The sequence below is a fragment of the Siphateles boraxobius genome, unplaced genomic scaffold (genome assembly GCF_051911475.1).
Source record: "Siphateles boraxobius isolate OS27281-9 unplaced genomic scaffold, OSU_SipBor_1 1, whole genome shotgun sequence".
NCBI lineage: Eukaryota > Metazoa > Chordata > Actinopteri > Cypriniformes > Leuciscidae > Siphateles > Siphateles boraxobius.
Genome location: NW_027508699.1, coordinates 2,225,960 through 2,235,000, shown reverse-complemented (window position 1 = coordinate 2,235,000; position 9,041 = coordinate 2,225,960).

The window sequence follows — 9,041 nt, the reverse complement described above, 5'->3', positions numbered from 1 at the left end:
TTGACTCAAGTTGTTGCAACTCCACATGAGTTTCTTTCTTCTGCTGAACACAAAGGAATATATTTTGAAGAACGATTGGAACTTTGGCACCATTGACTTATATAGTATTTTTTTTCTACTATGGAAGTCAATGGTGCCAAACAACTGTTTGGTTCCAATAGTTCTTCAAAATATCTTCCTTTGTGTTCAGCAGAAGAACTCATACAGGTTTTAATAATAATAATAATAATATTCTTTCCCTTTCACAGACACTGTGATCAAACAGTTTCCGAACACGACAGTGTCTGAGGTGCGAGCACTCATCAGAAGAAAATGCAACAATGAGTCAAACTCAAAGACCAATCACTCTCCACTTGAAGGATGAATATGGTTTAAGTTGTTACAGTACTGTAACTGTTTGCAGTTATTTCATTTAATGGTTTGCAGATATTAATGACAGCACTTTATTGACTGTATCTAGGCTTTATTTTTTTGTTGTTGTTGTTTATAATACCCCTGCAGGTCACTGTAATTTATATTAATGTATTTTGTTTACAGTTTATATAAGCTGGTGTACTGATGTACATTGGGTGTAGTAAATTAAAGTTTACTAGCTTTCAAAGTGTGTGTGTTATATTCAAATATTTTTTTACTGTGTGTTGTACTGAATGAAAAATTTTCACTATAATTTTAGTACATTTAAATATATTATTTTCGTACTTAATTGTTTATAAAAATATATTTTTAATATACTAAAAGTGGCTCTTTCAGTGTTCTACTAATACATTATCAATATGCTAATATTATATTTAAAATATACTGGGAACACATTAATGTAAAGCTAAAAATATACTACAACTATAGTTCTAAAATACCTTTAAAGTGTATTAAAAATACAATCTAAATAAGTAGTATTAAATTACACTAAATATACTTAAAATGGTTCCATTTTAACACAATTAAGTATATTAAAATATATTACTATTACCTTAAAATTGGACTTAAATACATATTAAAGTACACTTAATATACTTGAAGTTGTTTCAATTTAACACATTTAATACATACTTAATACGGTACACTTAAAATACATTAAGTATATCAAAATAAGTACAATTTAAATATATTTCCTTTTCACCTGGGACAACCTGCAAAGAACTTTGTAAGTAAACCAAAATTACGGTGTACGTTTCTGTAATTATAGTGTACCTCCGTGTAGGTATAAGGGAACAATATGTTAAGTTTTGGGTAATAAAGGGGTACAACCAGATATACAAGCAAATTATTTATAATGTAATTATTTTAAAACTAACAGGTACCTATTCTGTTAATATATTCCAGGCAAAAATTGTATGTCTGTTGTACAATTTTTATCACATTTCTGGCTAAATATGTTCTTGTGCAATGTAGTTACAGGGTAATTTTGACATCTGTGGGTTGTAAATTAAACATATATATATATATATATATATATATATATATATATATATATATATATATATATATATATATACATATATAAAAACTTTCACATTGTATTGCAATGACACTTAAATGTCAGGGCAAATATACTCTGTAATTAAAACGTTTTTTTGTTTTGTTTTAGAGTACTTTTCTCTGTAATTACTGTGCAAATAGTGTTGTTTCGTATTGTTACATTGTAAGTAGTGTTTGTTACCCGTTTCAACTGTGTATTTACAGGGTGAGTGTAACTCCTGCGGGCTGTAAATTAAAGTGGTGCTTGTTACCCCCTTGGTCTGTGTAGTTACAGGGTAAATACTTTGAAATTTTTTGAAATTAAATGGGATCCTTTATTGTATATTTACTGCACTTACCCTGTAACTACACAGAACAAGGGGGTAACAAGCGCCACTTTAATTTACATTCCGCAGGAGTTACACTTACCTTGTAAATACACAATTGAAATGGGTAACAAACACTACTTACTGTCACAGTGTTGGGTTTGTGTTCCCCTGATGTCCACTAGATGTCCTCCTTTCCCACGGTGTCCTTCACTTATTAACTACATTTCCCACGATCCTTTGTCTCATCATTGCACTCAGCTGTTCCTTATCACTGATCATTGCACTCAGCCAATTCCCCATTATCATTGTCGATTCCCTGTGTATATAACCCTGTCTGTTTCAGTATGTGTCACGGAGTCCTTGTTTATGTCCCCACACTTCCGTTATTTGTATCGTACTGGTTCTCGTTTGTATTTTATGTTTTGGATTGCCTTATTGGACTTTTGACCCCTGCCTGGATGACTAAGAGTTTGGATTGCCCTTTTATATTAAACTACTGCTTTTGGATTTTCTGCCTCCAGTGTGTGTTCCGTGACAGAAGGACTCCGTCCTCACAAGATCCAGCGGTATGTTTCTCAATATCTCTTCCCCAGCCACCGAGCGGGAGAGAAGGGAGTTTTTTAAGGGGACCCGATTAGTTAAGTTTCGTGGGACCCGTGGAGGTCGCAGTGGAGGAGGTGGTCGAGAGCCTGTTCACGTCCCGTCTGCCCAGTCAGAGACTGTTCAAGTCCCGTCTGCCCAGTCAGAGAATCTTCACGTTCCGTCTGCCCAGCGAGAGACTGTTCACGTTCCGTCTGCCCAGCGAGAGACTGTTCACGTCCCGTCTGCCCAGCGAGAGACTGTTCACGTCACGTCTGCCCAGCGAGAGACTGTTCACGTCACGTCTGCCCAGCGAGAGACTGTTCACGTCACGTCTGCCCAGCGAGAGACTGTTCACGTCACGTCTGCCCAGCGAGAGACTGTTCACGTCACGTCTGCCCAGCGAGAGACTGTTCACGTCACGTCTGCCCAGCGAGAGACTGTTCACGTCACGTCTGCCCAGCGAGAGACTGTTCACGTCACGTCTGCCCAGCGAGAGACTGTTCACGTCACGTCTGCCCAGCGAGAGACTGTTCACGTCACGTCTGCCCAGCGAGAGACTGTTCACGTCACGTCTGCCCAGCGAGAGACTGTTCACGTCACGTCTGCCCAGCGAGAGACTGTTCACGTCACGTCTGCCCAGCGAGAGACTGTTCACGTCACGTCTGCCCAGCGAGAGACTGTTCACGTCACGTCTGCCCAGCGAGAGACTGTTCACGTTCCGTCCGCCTTCCTGGGCCGGGACTATCTGGAGCGTCTGGCTCGGATCCTGGACATGCCCGTGTCTGCTGTTCCAGAGCCGGAACCAGTGTCTGCTGTTCCAGAGCCGGAGCCGGAGCCGGAGGCAGAGCCAATGGCCGTTCCAGAGCCGGAGGCAGAGCCAGTGCCCGTTCCAGAGCCGGAGGCAGAACCATTGCCGGTTCCAGAGCCGGAGGCAGAACCATTGCCGGTTCCAGAGCCGGAGGCAGAGCCATTGCCGGTTCCAGAGCCGGAGGCAGAGCCAGTGCCGTCTGCCTTCTTGGATCTGGACTATCTGGAGCGTCTGGTTCGGATCCTGGACATGCCCATGTCTGCTGTTCCAGAGCCGGAGCTAGTGTCTGCTGTTCCAGGGCTGGAGGCAGAGCCATTGCCCGTTCCAGATCCGGAGGCAGAGCCAATGCCTGTTCCAGAGCCTGTTCCAGAGCCGGAGGCTGAGCCAATGCCTGTTCAAGAGCCGGAGGCTGAGCCAATGCCTGTTCCAGAGCCGGAGGCTGAGCCAGTGTCTGTTCCAGAGCCAGTGTCTGTTCCAGAGCCAGTGTCTGTTCCAGAGCCAGTGTCTGTTCCAGAGCCAGTGTCTGTTCCAGAGCCAGTGTCTGTTCCAGAGCCAGTGTCTGTTCCAGAGCCAGTGTCTGTTCCAGAGCCAGTGTCTGTTCCAGAGCCAGTGTCTGTTCCAGAGCCAGTGTCTGTTCCCGAGCCAGTGTCTGTTCCCGAGCCAGTGTCTGTTCCCGAGCCAGTGTCTGTTCCCGAGCCAGTGTCTGTTCCCGAGCCAGTGTCTGTTCCCGAGCCAGTGTCTGTTCCCGAGCCAGTGTCTGTTCCCGAGCCAGTGTCTGTTCCCGAGCCAGTGTCTGTTCCCGAGCCAGTGTCTGTTCCCGAGCCAGTGTCTGTTCCCGAGCCAGTGTCTGTTCCCGAGCCAGTGTCTGTTCCCGAGCCAGTGTCTGTTCCCGAGCCATTGTCTGTTCCCGAGCCAGTGTCTGTTCCCGAGCCAGTGTCTGTTCCCGAGCCAGTGTCTGTTCCCGAGCCAGTGTCTGTTCCCGAGCCAGTGTCTGTTCCCGAGCCAGTGTCTGTTCCCGAGCCAGTGTCTGTTCCCGAGCCAGTGTCTGTTCCCGAGCCAGTGTCTGTTCCCGAGCCAGTGTCTGTTCCCGAGCCAGTGTCTGTTCCCGAGCCAGTGTCTGTTCCCGAGCCAGTGTCTGTTCCCGAGCCGGTGTCTGTTCCCGAGCCGGTGTCTGCTGTTCCTGAGCCGGTGTCTGCTGTTCCTGAGCCGGGGTCTGCTGTTCCAGAGCCGGGGTCTGCTGTTCCTGAGCCGGGGTCTGCTGTTCCTGAGCCGGTGTCTGCTGTTCCTGAGCCGGTGTCTGCTGTTCCTGAGCCGGTGTCTGCTCCGCCCTGGCCGCCCGAGGGGTCTTCGCCGCCCTGGCCGCCCGAGGGGTCTTCGCCGCCCTGGCCGCCCTGGCCGCCCGAGGGGTCTTCGCCGCCCTGGCCGCCCGAGGGGTCTTCGCCGCCCTGGCCGCCCGAGGGGTCTTCGCCGCCCTGGCCGCCCGAGTGGTCTTCGCCGCCCTGGCCGCCCGAGGGGTCTTCGCCGCCCTGGCCGCCCGAGGGGTCTTCGCCGCCCTGGCCGCCCGAGGGGTCTTCGCCGCCCTGGCCGCCCGAGGGGTCATCGCCGCCCTGGCCGCCCGAGGGGACTTCGCCGCCCTGGCCGCCCGAGGGGACTTCGCCGCCCTGGCCGCCCGAGGGGACTTCGCCGCCCTGGCCGCCCGAGGGGACTTCGCCGCCCTGGCCGCCCGAGGGGACTTCGCCGCCCTGGCCGCCCGAGGGGACTTCGCCGCCCTGGCCGCCCGAGGGGTCTTCGCCGCCCTGGCCGCCCGAGGGGTCATCGCCGCCCTGGCCGCCCGAGGGGACTTCGCCGCCCTGGCCGCCCGAGGGGACTTCGCCGCCCTGGCCGCCCGAGGGGACTTCGCCGCCCTGGCCGCCCGAGGGGACTTCGCCGCCCTGGCCGCCCGAGGGGACTTCGCCGCCCTGGCCGCCCGAGGGGACTTCGCCGCCCTGGCCGCCCGAGGGGACTTCGCCGCCCTGGCCGCCCGAGGGGACTTCGCCGCCCTGGCCGCCCGAGGGGACTTCGCCGCCCTGGCCGCCCGAGGGGACTCCGCCGCCCTGGCCGCCCGAGGGGACTTCGCTGCCCGAGGGGTCTTCGCCGCCCTGGCCGCCCGAGGGGTCTTCGCCGCCCTGGCCGCCCGAGGGGTCTTCGCCGCCCTGGCCGCCCGAGGGGTCTTCGACGCCGTGGCCGCCCGAGGGGTCTTCGCCGCCGTGGCCGCCCGAGGGGTCTTCGCCGCCGTGGCCGCCCGAGGGGTCTTCGCCGCCGTGGCCGCCCGAGGGGTCTTCGCCGCCGTGGCCGCCCGAGGGGTCTTCGCCGCCCTGGCCGCCCGAGGGGTCTTCGCCGCCCTGGCCGCCCGAGGGGCCTTCGCCGCCCTGGCCGCTCGAGGGGTCGTCGTCGCCCTGGCCGCCCGAGAGGTCTTCTTCGCCCTGGCCGCCCGATAGACTTTGCGTCTCGCCCTGGCCTCCCGATGAACTGTACGTTTCGCCCTGGCCTCCCTATGAACTGTGCGTTTCGCCCTGGCCTCCCTATGAACTGTGCGTTTCGCCCTGGCATCCCGATAGACTTTGTGTTTCCCCCTGGATGCCCGATAGATTTTTTGTTTTGCCCCGGTCCCCGGTTAAACCCTCACCCCTTGTTCCTGTCTCCCTTCATGGACCTGGCCCACCTTCCCTCCCCCTGATCCTCCACCGTTCCACCTCCCTCCTGAACCTCTTGTATTGTATTGTGTTGTGTTTTCTGTGTTTTTTGTTGTTGTCATGGAGCGTCTGGTAGCCGCTCCGTAGAGGGGGGGTTATGTCACAGTGTTGGGTTTGTGTTCCCCTGATGTCCACTAGATGTCCTCCTTTCCCACGGTGTCCTTCACTTATTAACTACATTTCCCACGATCCTTTGTCTCATCATTGCACTCAGCTGTTCCTTATCACTGATCATTGCACTCAGCCAATTCCCCATTATCATTGTCGATTCCCTGTGTATATAACCCTGTCTGTTTCAGTATGTGTCACGGAGTCCTTGTTTATGTCCCCACACTTCCGTTATTTGTATCGTACTGGTTCTCGTTTGTATTTTATGTTTTGGATTGCCTTATTGGACTTTTGACCCCTGCCTGGATGACTAAGAGTTTGGATTGCCCTTTTATATTAAACTACTGCTTTTGGATTTTCTGCCTCCAGTGTGTGTTCCGTGACACTTACTATGTAATAATACGAAACAACACTATTTGCACTGTGATTACAAAGAAAGGTACTCTGCTAAAACAAAACAAAAAAAAACGTTTTAATTACACAGTATATTTGCCCTGACATTTAAGTGTCATTGCAATTCAATGTAAGTACTAAGTACTACATGGTACGTTCTAAACTAAAATCATAGCAGAAACTATTTTTTTTGGCTTAACGTTAAGTAGTTTAGTAAGAAAAGCCAATCAATTCAATCTGTATCATAATGTGCATACATACAGCCATATATATATAAATACAGTATATATATATATATATATATATATATATATATATATATATATATATATATACGTTTAATTTACAACCCACAGATGTCAAAATTACACTCTAACTACATTGCACAACAATATTTTGCCACAAACGTGATAAAAACTTTTATATACAACAGACATACAATTTTTGCCTTTAATATATTAACAGAATAGGTACCTGTTAGTTTTAAAATAATTACATTATAAATAATTTGCTTGTTTATCTGGTTGTACCCCTTTATTACCCAAAACTTAACATATTGTTCCCTTATACCTACACGGAAGTACACTATAATTACAGAAACGTACACCGTAATTTCAGTTTACTTACGCAGTTGTTTGCGGGTCGTAATATAAAGTGTTACCGAACAATTCTCTTTACGAGAGAAAAACAACCTAAGCAATAATAGCTTCTGCCTCTTTAAAGTGAATTTGGAACAATTTTAAAGTAATTATAAGGTGCTCGTGTTATTCGTGAATGACTGACTGGTATACAATTATGAATTATTATTAATATATAGAACAAAACCTTGAGAGACGAAGGAATTCAACCCTATGAGCAGATATAACCAACATAGGTATTAGAACCATTAACGTTACCTGAACAGATTTTCTTACCCTCTAAAGCAGCAACAGAAAGAGAAGGCACAAGATCAGAATTTATAACAAAGTCCTAGTGTGGATCCATAGGAAACATCTTAAAGGATGTCCACATCCTCTATGAAGGCTCGGGTTACTCTGAAAAGAGCTCGCTTTCCTTGTTTCCTCACTTCTTCGATGCGGGGCCACAGCCTTTCTCGGGTCTTCTTGTCAGCCTGAGTTAGATCCTCGCCGAAGCGGAGCCTCTTCTCCCTCAGGAAAGTGTGGTTTCGTGCATTTTTCCAGACGTCATCCCTCACTGTGCGGAAGGCAAATAGGGAAATCACCGTCACGGAGCAAGGGTGTATGTTGCCAGTGAAGCAGTCGATTCAGTATACAAAATGTATATTAACAATGTTAAATGTCACCAAACTACACATGAGAAAAAGAGTTCCTCAAATTATTGTCACAAGGGAAACACATTTTCAGGTGACACCTTTTATGTTCCCTGTATGAAATAAAAATAAAGAAATAAATATGAATAAAATCATATATTGCTATTATTACCTTCTTTAATATTTTTCACATGCAAGATACATGGGTGCAACATATCATTCTAATCATAATTAATTAACATCCAATTTCAGAGGGCACTAACTAAATCAATCAATTAGTCAAGTTAATAAACGGTGTTATAAATTGGGAAGATGACCACACTGTCACGTTTCAGTATGCTTGAGTTTTGTTTTGTGATATTGGTTTCCCCTGTGTTTGTGATTTTGGTTCAGTCCTGTTAGTTTTCCCACTCTGTCTGATTAGTAATTCCCTTCAACTGTGTTCTGTTAATTATCATATTAGTCCCTGTTCATTTAAGCCTTGTGTTTTCCCTCAGTGTTTGTTGGTCATCGTCCTTGTTATGGTTGTGTCTCTGAATTCCTGGAGTTTGTTATTTTGTTCCTGTATGTTCCTGAAGTTTATTTTGTAAATAAATCAACTACTTTGAAGTTCCTGCATCCTCGTCTTCAGCTACCTGCACTCAACCTGACAGAACGACCAACCAAGACAAGATGGATTTGGCTGGCCATGACCTGACGGATTACCTCATCAGGATCCTGATGGACAGAGGCCTCCGCATCACCATCACCCCGGTGATGGCTCCAACCATCTTCGCCATGCCATCCATCCTCATCCATGGTTCTGAAGAGCCCTTTTCCCCACTGGCCCCGTCCAGTTCTGAGTCCCATGATGTTCTGGTTCCGTCCAGTTCCGAGTCCCATGATGTGCTGGTCCCGTCCAGTTCCGAGTCCCATGATGTGCTGGTCCCGTCCAGTTCCGAGTCCTATGATGTGCTGGCCCCGTCCAGTTCCGAGTCCCATGATGTGCTGGTCCCGTCCAGTCCTGCGCCAGAGCCCGTTGATCCTGCGCCAGAGGCCGTTGATCCTGCGCCAGAGACCGTTGATCCTGCGCCAGAGGCCGTTGATCCTGCGCCAGAGGCCGTTGATCCTGCGCCAGAGGCCGTTGATCCTGCGCCAGAGGCCGTTGATCCTGCGCCAGAGGCCGTTGATCCTGCGCCAGAGGCCGTTGATCCTGCGCCAGAGGCCGTTGATCCTGCGCCAGAGGCCGTTGATCCTGCGCCAGAGGCCGTTGATCCTGCGCCAGAGGCCGTTGATCCTGCGCCAGAGGCCGTTGATCCTGCGCCAGAGGCCGTTGATCCTGCGCCAGAGGCCGTTGATCCTGCGCCAGAGGCCGTTGATCCTGC